The sequence below is a fragment of the Bos indicus x Bos taurus genome, chromosome 11 (assembly GCF_003369695.1).
Source record: "Bos indicus x Bos taurus breed Angus x Brahman F1 hybrid chromosome 11, Bos_hybrid_MaternalHap_v2.0, whole genome shotgun sequence".
NCBI classification, from domain to species: domain Eukaryota; kingdom Metazoa; phylum Chordata; class Mammalia; order Artiodactyla; family Bovidae; genus Bos; species Bos indicus x Bos taurus.
The window spans coordinates 94,724,845-94,742,303 of NC_040086.1; the positions used below are offsets into that span (position 1 = coordinate 94,724,845).

The 17,459-nt window shown below is 39.4% G+C and overlaps 1 protein-coding gene across 3 annotated transcripts in view; it reads right to left on the reverse strand.

Annotated features, from left to right (window-relative positions):
• The window catches only part of NR6A1 (nuclear receptor subfamily 6 group A member 1), a 226,530-nt gene that overhangs the window by 38,990 nt on the left and 170,081 nt on the right, over positions 1-17,459 (reverse strand). The gene's annotated exons all lie outside the window — the stretch shown is intronic.

Consider the following 17,459-nt stretch of genomic DNA (forward strand, 5'->3'; position numbering starts at 1 on the left):
TTACTTATCATGTATGTAAGTGTCTAGCATATGGTATACACCCAATAAATGATAGTTAAAATTATTAACCAGTGGAGAAGCTTCCATGCTCAACTATACATCAATTAAAACAAAAAACAGAAAAAAAGAAACCTCCTGGAAAGATGCTGATCAGAGGACAAGGCAGAAGACCAGAGATATGAACCGCACTCAGTCACAAGCAAGGTATAAGGACACAGCCCTCAAAATTAAAGGTTCTTAGTTGTACCCTAGTTCCAGCACTTAGCAGGTGGGTGAACTTGGGCAAATTAAGTTACGTCACCTCTCTGAGCTGAGTTTCTCTCATCTGTAAAATGGGGATTTTACTGTCATCTATATAACATGGATAAAATACTCAAGCACAGTTATTTTATAAAATACTGTGCGTTTTTATAAAATACTCAAGCATATATTTATATATATTGAGTTTATATTGTATAAAATACTCAAGCACAGTATATAGTGCCTGGGCTACCATAGACAGTTAATAAATGATAGCTATTATTTTCATTATCATCCAAATAGGTTCACTCTTAAAGTGATAGTAACATTCCAGAAAAGTATGTGAAAGCAATGTTAAAGAAGGGCATAATGGTATATACAGAAAGGATATAGAGAAGGAACGAGGCTAGCATTTATACAGCCTTTATTATTTGCCAAATTTGAGATATGTCTTTATGATCCCCATTTGTAGTAGGCTAGATAAAGGCCATTCAAAGATATCAGGTCCTAATACCTAGAACCTGTAAATGTTATAAGAAAAAAAAGTCTTTGTAGATATAATCACATTAAGGGCAGATTATAAAAGTGGGCCTACTTGCAATTACTTTTTTTGTTTTTTCCTGCACAACATGGCATGTGGAATCTTCATTCCCCAATCAGGGATCAAACCCTCATCCCTTGCACTGAAAGTGCAGACAGAGTCTTAACCACTGCATCACTGGGAAGTCCTCACATGGTTTTTTAAAATTTATTTTATTGAAGTATAGTTGATCAATTTTGTGTCAATTACAGCAAAGTGATTCGTTATACAGATGTACACTCTTTTTCACATTCTTTTCTATTGTGATTTGCCACAGGACATTGAACATAGTTCCTTGTGTTGTACAGCAGGACCTTGTTTACCCATTCTCTATGTAGTAGTTTGCATCTGCTAATCTCAAATAACCAATCCATTCTTCCCCTACCCTCCCCAACCACATGTCTGTTCTCTATGCCTAATCACATACGTTTTTATAAGAGAGACTAGAGGGAGACTTGATATAGATAGCAGAGGACGTGCACATGCAGGAGCACACACACGTGTTCAGGGGAAGGTGATGTGAAGACAGAGGGAAACACTGGCCACAAGCCAAGGACTAACCAGCAGCCACTACAAGCTCAAAGAGGCAAATAATGGATTTTCCCTCAGAACCTCTAAAGAAAGTGTGGCTCTGTCCACACCTTCATTTCAGCTTATTGACTCCGGATTTCTGGCTTCTAGAATTGTGAAAGAACAAATTTTTGTCATTTTAAGCCACCCAGTTTCTGGTAGTTTTTAACAGCAACATAGGAAACTAATGCATTTTTTTTTCATACAAGGACACAGACCTATTAAGAGTCTTGCTCAGAGTCACACAGCAAATAGCAGGTATGCAGAGAAACGCAGACATATGAGACCACACAGCTAAGGAAATAGGGAAAGACATACAAAAAGGGGAATTGCCTAGGTTTTTTGAACAGTTCCTAGTTATAGACCTTTCTAAGTCTTTCTGAGATCTGTATTCACTTCCTAACTTTGGTCAAATTGATAAACATGGGAATATCAGTTTCTATAACACAATCCTTCCTTAAGCTAACTTAAATATGTTTATGTTATTTGCAGCTAAAAGAAACTTGGCCAAGATTTCCTATAAAGTGGCACTGGTATAATAAGCATTCCTTTTCTTTTCCTTTAAAAAATTCAAAGGAAGCTCAAGGAAAACATTAGCGCAAAGTTACAATAGCAAATTAAAAAACTAAACCAGGCAAGGCCAAATAGGCCAATGAATGGCGTGACAACAGCACTATGTGTGAGATGAAACCTCTTAAAGTGCTGGGCTTGAGCTGCTGAAGGGGCTTAGAAATAGGACATGGAATACTGTCAGGAAATCGTGATTGGCTACGGAGAATCTAAATTTTCTAATTTTAAAGTTGTCAATATTCTATTATATGCATACATTAAAATATATACAAGAACTCTGCGAGAATAGACTTTAAAATGGTTATAATTAATCAATATCTACAAGAACTACACCTCATGGATATGATTTCACTGAACACCTACAACTAGGCAGTGTGCTTTCTTTGTGTTGTGTCATGTAATTCTCATAATCCCATAGATGAGTACAATTGTTATCACTATTTTGTAAATGAATACATTTAGAGATCTCAAAAAAAGTTAAGTAACTAGTCCATTTAGGAAGTGGCTGAGCTTAATCTGCCAGTCTCAGGACTGGTGATCAATAACGTCTTCATACAGCACTTGTAGGCATTCTGTGCAGCATCTCGATGGATCAAGGAGCAAAGGCCCCCCCAGAACAATCAAATACAGACCTTTTAAGAATCTGCTCATGTCTTGTAACATGCTTGCTCTTTTCATAAGCATTAAAGAGGCCACACTGACATCAAAGACTAAAGGGAGATACTTCTCCACTGATGGGTGCAGAGACTAGATTCTCTTGGGGTCCTCTGACTGCTTTCTTTGGCCATAGCTATTCTTATTGCCATGTTTTGCTTCTATAAACCCTTGTCTATGCCACAGACTAGGAAACCAACTCAGACGGAAGCTTCTCAAACATAAATGAGAAAGGCCCTCTTCCAATCAAACTTGTAGCCCTTCAAAGAAGCATTTGGCAAATTTCTCTTATAGCATGTAGGGAAAGATCATAACAGAAGAGTGAATGTTACTCCCTCAGTCCTGTCTGAGCCCACAGACTATAGCTCACCAGGCCCCTCTGTCCATAGAATTCTCCAGGCAAGAATACTGGAGTGGATAGCCATTTCCTTCTCCAGGGGATCTTCCCAACAAAGGGTCTGAACCTGGGTCTCCAGCATTGCGGGCAGATTCTTTATGGTTTAAGCCACCAGGGAAGCGGGAAATAACAGAAGAAGCTATTGTTAACTGAGCACCTGGGTGTAAGCTCTCAGCCAAGCACGTAACACATGTTATTGTGCTGAATCACCACCACAAACCTAAATGAGGTACCCTACTTTATAGGTGAAGAAACTCATGAAGCTCATGAGGTGATATCACTTTTCAACAGTCACCCAGCCAGTAAGAAAGGGAGCTAGGGCTGGGACCCCCAAAGTCTATGCACCTAACTAACATACTCTGTGGCCAAAGCAAGTCAGATTTATTCAGTCTATGCAAGTAAGTCAGGCCTTTCTCCTCTTGAAAAACAAACATACAAAAGCTAAAAATCCAATGTTTTACTTTGTAAATGAACAAACATAAGCAAAATGTCCCTAAATGGTTCTTGGCCAGATGTCAGATAGGTTTTTGCAACTCCTATTCTTATAAAGGACTTGAAGGGTATTTAAAGCATGTTTACATTCCTTATCTCACCTGTACCAAGACCCAGGCAAGGATTATTTTTATCTTGTAGATATGGAAAAAAAAAATTCGGTCGTGTACCATGCAATGTTCAAGTTTTTACATGTACTATTTATTCATCACAATGACTGTGAGAGGTATCATTATCCTCATATAACCAGGAATCTTGGAGTTAGAAGGGGCCTTTAAAGTTGTCTTGAACAAGTTGACCTGAGGCATGCATTCCCTCTATGATATTCCTAGACAAGGGGTTAGTTACCCCATACTCTACTTGCACATCTCCAGTGGCTCAATAAGGTACTTCATTCCATTCATTCCATTTTAGATGGTTTTAATGGTTCAAAAGTTTTACTTTACACTGAGCCAAAGTCTGTTAACCTGAAGCCTTCCTCATTGCCTTGAGTCATGTGCTTGCGGGCAAAAAATATATGTATAACCTAGCCTAATTCATAAACCAATCATTCACTTAAAGATAAATGGAGTTCCTAACTGTGAATTCTTCTATTTCTTAGTCTTAATCATACAGTATCAAAATTTCTCATAAAACCAAGTAACCAGAACTGAATGGTTTGTTCTCCTTAATTTAAGGCTCAATTAGTCTTATATATTTGCAACTATCAGCAAACACCAGTAAACACATAGTATTTTATAATTATTGACGATATAATGCTATAAAAATGATATACATTTTATAATGGGAAAAATGAAGCTTAAAGAGGTGAGTGAGTGAATGAAAGTCATTCAGTCATGACCAGCTCTTTGCGACCCCATGGACTATACAGTCCATGGCATTCTCCAGGCCAGAATACTGGAGTGGGTAGCCTTTTTCTTCTCCAGGGGATGTTCCCAACCCAGGGCCGAACACAGGTCTCCCGCATTGCAGGTGGATTCTTTACCAGCTAAGCCACAAGGGCAGCCCAGCTTAAAGACGTAAGGAAATTTAATTGGTTATATAGCCAGGAGTGAAACTGAAATCAGAATTCAAAAACTTTCTAACACCATACACAAAAATAAACTCAAAATGGGTTAAAGATCTCAACGTAAGACCAGAAACTATAAAACTCCTAGAGGAGAACATAGGCAAAACACTCTCCGACATACATCACAGCAGGATCCTCTATGATCCACCTCCCAGAATATTGGAAATAAAAGCAAAAATAAACAAATGGGACCTAATTAAACTTAAAATCTTCTGCACAACAAAGGAAACTATTAGCAAGGTGAAAAGGCAGCCTTCAGAATGGGAGAAAATAATAGCAAATGAAGCAACGGACAAACAACTAATCTCAAAAATATACAAGCAACTCCTGCAGCTCAACTCCAGAAAAATAAATGACCCAATCAAAAAATGGGCCAAAGAGCTAAATAGACATTTCTCCAAAGAAGACATACAGATGGCTAACAAACACATGAAAAGATGCTCAACATCACTCATTATCAGAGAAATGCAAATCAAAACCACTATGAGGTACCATTTCACGCCAGTCAGAATGGCTGCAATCCATAAGTCTACAAGCAATAAATGCTGGAGAGGGTATGGAGAAAAGGGAACTCTCTCACACTGTTGGTGGGAATGCAAACTAGTACAGCCACTATGGAGAACAGTGTGGAGATTCCTTAAAAAACTGGAAATAGAACTGCCTTATGATCCAGCAATCCCACTGCTGGGCATACACACTGAGGAAACCAGAAGGGAAAGAGACACGTGTACCCCAATATTCATTGCAGCACTGTTTATAATAGCCAGGACATGGAAGCAACCTAGATGCCCATCAGCAGATGAATGGATAAGAAAGCAGTGGTACATATACACAATGGAGTATTACTCAGCCATTAAAAAGAATACATTTGAATCAGTTCTAATGAGATGGATGAAACTGGAACCTATTATACAGAGTGAAGTAAGCCAGAAAGAAAAACACCAATACAGTATACTAATGCATATATATGGAATTTAGAAAGATGGTAACAATAACCCTGTGTACAAGACAGCAAAAGAGACACTGATGTATAGATCAGTCTTATGGACTCTGTGGGAGAGGGAGAGGGTGGGGAGATTTGGGAGAATAGCATTGAAACATGTATAATATCATGTATGAAACGAGTTGCCAGTCCAGGTTCGATGCACGGTACTGGATGCTTGGGGCTGGTGCACTGGGACGACCCAGAGGGAGGGTGGGGGAGGGAGGGGGGAGGAAGGTTCAGGATGGGGAACACGGGTATACCTGTGGCGGATTCATTTCGATATTTGGCAAAACTAATACAATATTGTAAAGTTTAAAAATAAAATCAAATTTAAAAAAAAGAATTCAAAAACTTCTGAGACTGCTGTATTTCCAATCCCCCTATACTTAATTCACATCTGGTTTACAGACATCTAAATCCTTAAGTATTTATCAAGTATACCATTAATATATGTCTTTCATAGTCCTTTCCTGAGAAAAGTAGGATTTCTTGAACTCTAGAGTTGGACTTTACATTTGTCTTTGATCAATTTTATCTTTATATAAGAAATTCCATATATCATTCTGGTCTGTGGAACTCTGGGGATCTGGCCACCCGGTATATTAGTTATTTTACCCTCCTCCTTTTTACCTTGTATGGTTAATACTAGATAATATTCATTCCTAACTTTAAAACAATATTCAACAGAAAGTGGCCTCAGGCAAGTTGTTGGAGCCTCTTCTCAACGTGACTTAAGCAAATTAACCAACTGGAAACAGCTGTTCAACTAGTTTTGTCTGTTAATTAGCCAGACACTCTAGTCTGGCCTGCATTTCTCTATCTTATACATAATGATACCATGAATGACTGTTAGATGCCTCACTGAAATTTCAGATTCATTACATCTACAGTATTCGTTCACTAGTGAGCTACCATAAAGCAGATGGTTCACAAACATTTAGCACTCTTAACCTATTAATTCAATGTTCTTAACCTGTGTTAGTCTACCTGAAAATACAATGGGAAGAAAATCAGCCAAATAAGCACTTCAAAATGGAGACTATGGGAACATAACCAGTATTTTACAGTAATTTTAAATGGAGTATAATCTACAAAAATATTGAATCACTCACTATGTTGTATATGTAAAACTAATACTGGAAATCAACTATACTTCAATTAATACATACATAAATAAATAAAAGCAACAAAAACAAGAGCACCAAAGAAGAGAGTATGGTGCTTGGTAACTATAGTGCTCAGTAAGATAAGAGACAGAGTTATTGATGAAAATCTGAGGGTTTAAAATATGATAGGTATTCGAAACTCTGACAAGGGAGTTTGCTATCTACACAAATAGCAATGGGTTAAATAATAGTGTAGGAAAGAGAAGACTCTTATTAACTTACAGGGAAACAGAATGTTTGCCTTGATCAGGAATACTAGAAGGTTGAAGGGCTCAGACTGTGTACTCTAAAAATACCACTTCATGTGAACAGGAGCCAGGACTCCTAAGAAAAACATGTGATTTCAGGTTTGAGGGAGAATATATAAAAGATGCCTTTCATACTGTTCATGGGATTCTCAAGGCAAAAATACTGGAGTGGTGTGAGCAGACCTTACAATTAGCTGACAAAAGAAGAGAAGTGAAAGGAAAAGGAGAAAGGGAAAGATACACCCAATTGAATTTAGGGTTCCAGACAAGAGCAAGGAGAGATAAGAAAGCCTTAAGTGAACAATGCAAAGAAATAGAGGAAAACAATAGAATGGGAAAGACTAGATATCTCAAGAAAATTAAGAGATACCAAGGAAACATTTCATGCAAAGATGGGCACAATAAAGGACAGAAATGGCAAGGACCTAACAGAAGCAGAAGAGACTTAAAAAAGGTGGCAAAATAAAAAGAAAAAAGGAAAGAAGAAAAAGAAGAGGTGGCAAGAATACATAGAAAAACTATACAAAAAAGATCCTCATGACCCAGATAACCACAATGGTGAGGTCACTCACCTAAAGCCAGACATCTTGGAATGTGAAGTCAAGTGGGCCTTAGGAAGCACTACTACACAAAGTTAGTGAAGGTGATGGAATTTCAGCTGAGTTACTTCAAATCCTAAAAGGATGCTGTTAAAGTGCTGCACTCAAAATGCCACCAAATTTGGAACACTCAGCAGTGGCCACAGGACTGGAAAAAGTCAGTTCTTATTCCAATCCTAAAGAAGGGCAATGCCAAAGAATGTTCAAACTACCACACAATTAAGCTCATTTCACATGCTAGCCTGGTAATGCCCAGAATTCTTCAAGCTAGGCTTCAGCAGTACATGAATTGAGAACTTCCAGATGTTCAAGCTGGATTTAGAAAAGGCAGAGGAACCAAAGATCAAAATTGCCAACATCCGCTGGCAAGGGAATTCCAGATAAACATCTACTTCTGCTTCAATGACTATGCTAAAGCCTTTGACTGTGGATCACAACAAATGGTGGAAAATTCCTAAAGAGATGGCAGTACCAGACCACCTTACCTGTCTTCTGAGAAACCTGTATGCAGGTCAAGAAGCAACAGAATCAGACATGGAGCAATGGACTGGTTCAAAATTGGGAAAGGAGTACATCAAGGCTGTATATTGTCACCTTGCTTATTTAATTTAAATGCAGAGTATGTCATGAGAAATGCCAGGCTGGATGAAGCACAAACTGGAATCAAGATTGCAGTGAGAAATATCAATAACCTCAGATATGCAGATGACACCACCCTTATGGCAGAAAGTAAAGAGGAACTAAAGAGCCTCTTGATGAAGGTAAAAGAGGAGAGTGAAAAAACTAAGATCAGGCAACTGAAAAACAACAAAAAAATAAAACCACAGTGAAACAAAACAAAAAAAAAGAAAAAACTAAGATCATGGTATCCAGTCCCATCATTCATGGCAAACAGATGGGGAAAATGTGGAAACAGTGACAGAATTCATTTTCTTGGGCTCCAAAATAACTACAGACAGTGACTGTGGCCATGAATTTAAAAGACACTTGCTCCTTGGAAGAAAAGCTATGACCAACCTAGACAGCATATTCAAAAGTAGAGACATTACTTTGCCAACAAAGGTCTGTATAGTCAAAGCTATGGTTTTACCAGTAGTCAGGTACAGATGTGAGAGCTGGACCATAAGGAAGGCTAAGTGCCAAAGAACTGATGCTTTTGAATTATGGTGATGGATTAGACTCTCAAGAGTCCCTTGGACAGCAAAAAAATCAAACCTAAAGGAAATCAACTCTGAATATTCACTGCAAAGACTGATGCTGAAGCTGACACTCCAATACTCTGGCCACCTGATACCAAGGGTCTACTCACTGGAAAAGACCCTGATGCTGGGAAAGCTTGAAGGCAGGTGGAGAATCGGGCGACAGAAGATGAGATGGTTGGATGGCATCACTGATTCAATGGATATAAGTTTGAGGAAATTCTGGGAGATAGTGAAGGACAGGGAAGTCTGACATGGTGCAGTCCATGGGGTTGCAAAGAGTCAGACATGACTTAGCAACTGAACAACAACAATACAAAAGATGAGTCTTGTACTACCCTAGACTAACAATAGGGTCATGTCAAAAGGATACAGGGAGCAATATAAAAGCCTCCCACTGGCCTAAAAGGAAGACTATCATCAAAAATAATGACGATGGCAATGGATTAAAACACTTCAAATATTAAAATCAATTCATTTATAATATTAAAACAGAAAACCTCATTAGTTACCACTGGAAGATGCTATGACGCCAACTCATTATTCTGAAAATTGATAAATAAGGGGAAAAAATCAAACAGTGAAGTAAAAACCGTTGGAATCGTCCTCTCTTGCTCCTTTTGCCAAGAGTAAGAGAGGAGGGTGGAAACTAAGAGTTTTTAGAAACTTTTAAGCTTTAATTGAGAAGACTGGAATTAGATAAACAGATTTGTCTGGTGTCAAGGGATCAAGCTTTGGGGGGGGGAGGTATAGAGTTGAGCTCAAGGCCCATGGCAAGGTAAGTCTCAACTCAAAGATGGAAAGGAAAGATACAACTGTCAGCTCTACAAAATCTTCTAAGCAGAGGCAGTAGAACATAGAGATTAAGAACTTGGTCTGTAGAGTCAGAATCCTTGGGCTTGAATAATCTAGGGTCTGTGACTTGCTAGCTGTGTGACTTTGGAAAGCTTCTTAAACCTCGCCAGAGGTGCCTCAGTTTCTTTTCTATAAAATGTGGATCAGATTCCCTTCTTCAAGGAATTGTTGTGAGAATCAATGAATTAACAGATTACCTATAAATAACATGGAGCTCTAGCTTCCTCGTGGTCTATATTAGAATGAAACAGCTTTACAAACCAACAATATTGTTGACTGTCTTTTTCTTTTTTTAACTTAAGAAATTCCACTAGCACAAAGGAGGCGTATTCAGTTAGTCTGGTGGCAGAGTAAGATCAGAACAGATTTCATAGAGGAGGCAAGTTCCAATGTATGACTATCAGTTAGACAAGTGAAAGCAGAGGAGGGCATAAGCAGAAGAAACAATTGGTATATCATGTCTTAACTTTGGTGCTAGACACCTCTAACTTGGGTTTGCCTCAAAACAATCTCATTCGCTTTTAAAATAGCCAGTATAGTCCACTAAGCTTCAGCGAGACTATCGAGTTACCCACAAATATCTGCAGATAAATCAATTTATGTCCTACCCTTCTATATGTAAAACAGTGACAATCTGCCCACAAATTTTTTCCTGCAAAATGTTCTCAAGGAGGCTTGCTGGTTACTCATGAGAAATGAATGCAACCACTCTTTCAGTCACTAAGTTGTGCCTGACTCTTTATGACCCCATTGACTACAGCAAACCAGGCTCTTCTATACTCTACTATCTCCCAGAATTCACTTAAATTCATGTCCACTGAGTCAGTGATGCTATCTAACCATCTCATGCTCTGCTGCCCCCTTCTTTTGCCTTCAATCTCTCCCAGCATCAGAGCCTTTTCCAGTGAGTTGGCTGTTATCAGGTTACCAAAGTATTGGAGTTTCAGAAACAATCCTTCCAATGAACATTCAGGGTTGATTTCCTTTAGAATTGACTGGTTTGACCTCCTTGCTGTCCAAGGTACTCTCAAAGAGTCTTCTACAGCACCACAATTAGAAAGCATCAATTCTTCCGTGCTCAGCCTTCTTTATGATCCAACTCTCACATTCATATGTGACTACTGGAAAAACCGTGTGTGTGTGTGTATTCTTTACCACTAGTTGACTGTAGGGAATTTTGTTGGCAAAGTGCCATCTCTGCTTTTTAATAAGCTGTCTAGGTTTGTCACAGCTTTCCTTCCAAGGAGCATGTGTCTTTTACTGTCATGGCTGAAGTCAGCATCTGCAGTGATTTTAGAGCCCAAGAAAATAAAATATGTCATTGCTTACATTTTTTTCCCTTCCATTTGCCATGAAGTGAAAGGACGGATGCCACGATCTTAATTTTTTTAATGCTGAGTTTCAAGCCAGTTTTTTCACTCTCCTTTCACCCTCATCAAGAGGTTCTTTAGTTCCTCTTCACTTTCTGCCATTAGACTGGTATCATCTGCATATATGAGGCTGCTGATATTTCTCCTGGCAATCTTGACTCCAGCTTGTGATTCATCCAGCCTGGCATTTCTCATGATGTACTTTGCCTATAAGTTTAAACAAGCAGTGACAATACCCGCCTTGTCAAACTCCTTTCCCAGTTTGGAACCAGTTTGTTGTTTCATGTCCAATTCTAACTGTTATTTATTGACCTGCATACAGGTTTCTCAGGAGGCAGCTAAGGTGGTCTGGTATTCCAGTCTCTTTAAGAATTGTCCACAGTTTGTTGTGATCCACAGTCAAAGGCTTTAGCGCTCAATGAAGCAGAGTTGATGTTTTTCTGGCTTTGAAAAGTGAAAGTGAAGTCGCTCAGTTTTGTCTGACTCTTTGCGACCCCATGGACTGTAGCCTACGAGGTTCCTCCATCCATGGAATTTTCCAGGCGAGGGTACTGGAGTAGGTTGCCATTTCCTTCTCCAAAGGATCCTCCTCACCCAGGGATCAAACCCAGATCTCCCAAATTGCAAGCAGATGCTTTTACCATCTAAGCTACCAGGGAAGTTCTTTGGCTGCACCTAAATACTGCATTTTGGACTCTTTGGTTGACTATGGGGGCTACTTCATTTCTTCTGGGGATTCTTGCCCAGAGTAGCAGATATAATGGTCATCTCTGTTATATTTGTCCATTTGTCCATTTTAGTTCACTAATTCCCAAGACGTCGATGTCCAATCTTGCCATCTCCTGCTTGACCACATGCAATTTACCTTGATTCATGGGTCTAATATTCCCAGTTCCTATGCAGTATTGTTCTTTATAGCATCAGAGTTTACTTTCACCACCAGACACATTCACAACTGAGCATCATTTCTGCTTTGGCCCAGCTACTTCACTCTTTTTGGACCTATTAGCAATTGTCCTCCACTCTTTCCCAGTAGCATACTGGACAACTTCCAACCTGGGAGGGCTCATCTTCCAGTAGTCATATCTTTTTGCCTTTTCATACTGCTTATGGGGTTCCTGATACAAGAATACTGGAGTTGGTTGCCATTTCCTCTTCCAGTGGAGCATGACTTGTCAGAACTCTTCACTACGACCCATCCATCTTGGGTGGCCCTGCACTGCATGGCTTGTAGCTTCACTGAGTTATGCAAGACCCTTTGCCATGACAAGGCTCTAAGATTCATGAAGGGGAAATGTAACCACACATGGGCATTATTACCAAGAAAGGTAACATGCTTTTCTTTGCTATAGTCTTCCAAAATTTAGAAATAATCTTAAGAATTTATTTTTAATCAGAAATTATTCTAGAGCAGGAAATAGGAACTATCATATTAAGTCTCATTTCTTCACATGTTAAATAACACTCTGGCGTAGAGAGAGAAGGGCTGATGGAGAGTTCAGTGAGGGTCTATATGGACACTGATTAATCTTTAGAAGTAGAAATGTCAAGTTCCAGATCCATAGAGAGATCTACAAAATAAAGCCATCTTTGTTGTTGTTGTTTAGTTGCTAAGTCACGTCTGCCTCTTTTGTGACCCCAAGGACTACAGCCAGATAGGCTCCTTTGTCACTGGAATTTTTCAGGCAAGAACACTGGAGTAGGTTGCCATTTCCTCCTCCAGGGGATCTTCCTGGGTCAGGGATAGAACCTGCGTTTTGTGTCTCCTGTATTGGCAACCAGGTTCTTTACCTCTGGTCCACCTGGGAAGCCCCTATCTAAAGAAATCTATACCAAATATCATACTTAATGGTGAAAAGCTTTAAAAAAAAACAACAAACCTTTTTTTTGAGATTTTAAGACAAGGATGGTACACTATCAATACTTATATTCAACACTGTACTGGAGGCTCTAATCGGCACAGTAAAATAAGAAATACACAAAAACTAACTATATTTCTATCCTAGTCACAAACAGAAATGAAATTTCAAAAGATACCATTTATAATAGCATCAAAAAATATAAAATACCTAGGATGTAAATCTAATAAAGACATCTCTACAGGAAAATTTTAATGTACTTATTTAATAAACTATTTCTAAGTTTATTACTAAATTGAAGTCTATTGAAGTTTATCACTAAATTGAAAAAGATTCCAGTAAATGGAGAGGTATACTATGCTAGTAGATTGGAAGAGTTATTATTAAGATCCACAGATTTAGTAAAATTCCATTCAACATCCCAAGCTGAAGCTCCAATACTTTGGCTAAAGAACAGACTCATCAGAAAAGACCCTGATGCTGGGAAAGATTGAAGGCTGGAGGAGAAGGGGATGACAGAGGACGAGATGGTTGGGTGGTATCACCGACTCAATGGACAGGAGTTTGAGCAAGCTCCAGGAGACGGGGAAGGACAGGGAAGCCTGGTGTGCTGCAGTCCATGGGGTCGCAAAGAGTCAGACACGACTGAGTGACTGAACAACAACAACATCCCAACTGTGTGTGTGTGTCTGTGTGTGTATAACCTGACAAGCAAATTCTAAAATGTGCATGGAAATGTAAACGAACAAAACAGAGCAAATATTTAAGAAAAATAAGATGACTTGACCTACCATATTCATTTTAAAGCTGTAGTAATTAAGATATGTTTTACTGGCCTACAAGTAGACAAACAGACCAAAAGAACTGAATGAAGAATCCTACAATATAATCATAAACATGTGATATTTAACCTATTAGTGGCACTGCAGAGCAGTGAGGAAAGTAACAGTTTTCAATGAACAATGTTGGAACAATTAAATGTCTATGTGGGGAAAAAAATGAGACATGATCCTACCTCACACCATGTAAAATACTGAATTCCAAGGAGAAAGCAAACCCAAATATCAAAAGCAAAATAATACACCACTCAAAAGATAAAGCACTAATATAAAGCAAAACATTGGTAACATTAGACTACAGTAAAATTAAGAACTTCAAGAGAGTGATTAGGCAAGTCACGGTATGAAAATAGACATACGTAGTACATACAACCTACAGAGAGCTTATATCCAAAATATATAAAACTTCTATACATCAATAAGAAAGAAGCAATGCAGGAGAAAGCTCGACAAAAGACGTGACCAGACATTTTCACAAAGGAGGCCAAAGATTTTATCCTACTGATAAAAGGCTACTGAGATTTTTAAATAAAGCTATGGCTGGATCAAAGCAGTATTTTAGAAATGTTAATTTCACAATGATGTGCAGATTGCCACAAGATGGACGGCATGAGCATCTAGGTAACAGGAATATGGTAACAATCAAATGGCCAGACTAAAGTGAAAAGAAAGTGTAGGGGCCCTAGAGATGGCTTGTTGACTGACTAGATTCCAGAGTTGGGATAAGGACAGGATGAGATAGCAAAGTGATTAAAAAATGAACTCAAGGTGTTAAACGAAGGTGATTGTGAGAAATGTGATATCACTAATAGAGTAAAGCAAAAGCTGAGTGAGGGACAAAAATCAATGGCTTTAGTTTAAGAGAAGATGCTGGGGGAGAGTCAAGCAGAAGTTTTCTAAAGGGAATTATTTACAGGACAAACGGTTAAGGTAAGAATGAAGGATGTGGGAGTCATCAACACATGGGAGAGTTGACGCTGCGGCAGCAGACTAGAAATTTAAGGAGGAAAGGCATGTGTGGAGAAGCAGCTGTGCTGTGTGCTACGTCACTTCAGTCGTGTCCAACTCTTTGCAACCCCATGGACTATAACCCACCAGGCTCCTGTCCATGGAATTCTCCAGGCAAGAATACTGGAGTGGGTTGCCATTTCCTTCTCCAGGGATCTTCCTGACCCAGGAATCGAACCTGCATCTCTTATGTCTACTGTACTGGCAGGCGGGTTCTCTACCACCAGCACCACCTGGCAAGCCAGAGAAGCAGCAGGAGGATCAAATGAAGACACAGAGAGGGGAAGGTAAGTTAGGGAAAGAAAGTGAGACGACATGATCAAAGAAGAAAAGGGTAGAATATAAATCCATGATTATGAGAAATATAAGGGACAAAAAAGGTCTCACAAAGAAGAGAACACTATCAAACACAATGCAGGTCAAAAAGTGTGAGGAGAAAAGGCTCAAAGGTCATTGGTGAGAAGTTTCAGTAACTGGTTAGAACAAAAATCAGATTCAGTTAAAAACATGTGAGTGGTAAAGAAATAAAATAAGTAGTATTACTCATTCAAGAATGATGGGTCAGATGGTAAAAAGTTTGCCTGCAATGCTAGAGACCCGGCTTCTATCCCTGGGTTGGGAAGATCCCCTGGAGGAGGGCATGCAACCCACTCCAGTATTCTTGCCTGGAAAATCCCCCTGGACAGACGAGCCTGGCAGGCTACAATCCATGGGGTTGCAAAGACTCAGACACGACTGAGAGACTACGCACAAGAATGATAGAAAAAACTTTTGCAGGAAGAAGCAATAGCTTTAAGCAGATGTTTATTTTTCCTTTTTTAAATTTATTTAATTGGAGGTTAACTGCTTTACAGGCTTCCTTGGTGGCTCAGAGGTTAAAGCATCTGCCTGCAATGCGGGAGGCCTGGGTTTGATCCCTGGGTCAGGAAGATCCCCTGGAGAAGGAAATGGCAACCCACTCCAGTATTCTTGCCTGGAGAATCCCATGGACAGAGGAGCCTGGTGGGCTACAGTCCACGGGGTCGCAAAGAGTCAGATACAACTGAGCGACTTCACTAACTGCTTTACAATGTTGTGCTGGTTTCTGCCATACATCAACATATTTTTTTAACTAGGAGAAATCTATATGCATTTAAAGAAGATAAACGTAAGAACAAAGCCTTTAAAAAAGGAGACTGTATGTCAGACATATTTTCAAAATAAAAAAAATGAAATAAAATGTAAAAAAATTTTTTAATTTTTATTAAGAAAAAGATAAAGGTACATGTTTTGGGTCAGAAAAGAAAAGTGACTTACTCAAGGTCACATATCCAGTCAGTGATGGATCTGAATCTCAACCTTACTAATTTGCCAAAGACAGACTTCCCATTACAGCTAACTATCTCCTGCTGGGGTGGGGTACAGAAAGGGAAGCATGGCACATATAAAGACAGCCTCAGTGCTGCCACTGCCTTTAAAAAAGAAAAAACACCACCAAAGAAGCAACAAGAGTCACAACAAAATCTGTGCAACTAGATGTATTCTTACCATGCTGTGAGTGAGCACTGAGTACCTTCATATTAGCAACAGGGTCTACCTTAACTTAAACGCAGACCAAATACTGTTATCAAAATGCCTCTTACTCTCATGAGTCCACTCAGCCCTGCTGCTACACAAATACCGCCCCAACCTCACGAAGAGCATTTTACCCATTCCAGTGGCTCAGGTTACGTAAATTACATTTGGAAACTGATTTTTATCAAAACCTGCTTTTCAGACTGTGATGAAGGCCAGATTTAGGAAATGGAGAGTACAGGTGCTCACTAGACTGTGATCAGCTGCATAGACTAAGTACTGACTGCACTCAGTTTTATAGGTTACCACTATCTGAAATGCAGGCTTCAGGTGGTGTGACAAAAATGAAATTGGGAATAACCTCAGATATGCAAATGACACCACCCTTATGGCAGAAAGTGAAGAGGAACTAAAAAGTCTCTTGATGAAAGTGAAAGTGGGGAGTGAAAAAGTTGGCTTAAAGCTCAACATTCAGAAAACGAAGATCATGGCATCCGGTCCCACCACTTCATGGGAAATAGATGGGGAAACAGTGGAAACAGTATCAGACTCTATTTTTCTGGGCTTCAAAATCACTACAGATGGTGACTGCAGCCATGAAATTAAAAGATGCTTAATTCTTGGAAGGAAAGTTATGACCAACCTAGAAAGCATATTCAAAAGCAGAGATATTACTTTGCCAACAAAGGTTCATCTAGTCAAGGCTATGGTTTTTCCTGTGGTCATGTATGGATGTGAGAGTTGGACTGTGAAGAAGGCTGAGCACTGAAGAATTGATGCTTTTGAACTGTGGTGTTGGAGAAGACTCTTGAGAGTCCCTTGGACTGCAAGGAGATCCAACCAGTCCATTCTGAAGGAGATCAGCCCTGGGATTTCTTTGGAAGGAATGATGCTAAAGCTCAAACTCCAGTACTTTGGAAAAGACTCTGATGTTGGGAGGGGTTGGGGGCAGGAGAAGAAGGGGATGAAAGAGGATGAGATGGCTGGATGGCATCACTGACTCGATGGACGTGAGTCTCAGTGAACTCCGAGAGTTGGTGATGGACAGGGAGGCCTGGCGTGCTGCAATTCATGGGGTCGCAAAGAGTCGGACACGACTGAGCGACTGATCTGATCTGACCCTCAAAATTTAATTTGTGAATATACAATTTAAACAGAAATAAGTAAAAATCATAGGATTTCTCCTCTACTAATATACTCTACCT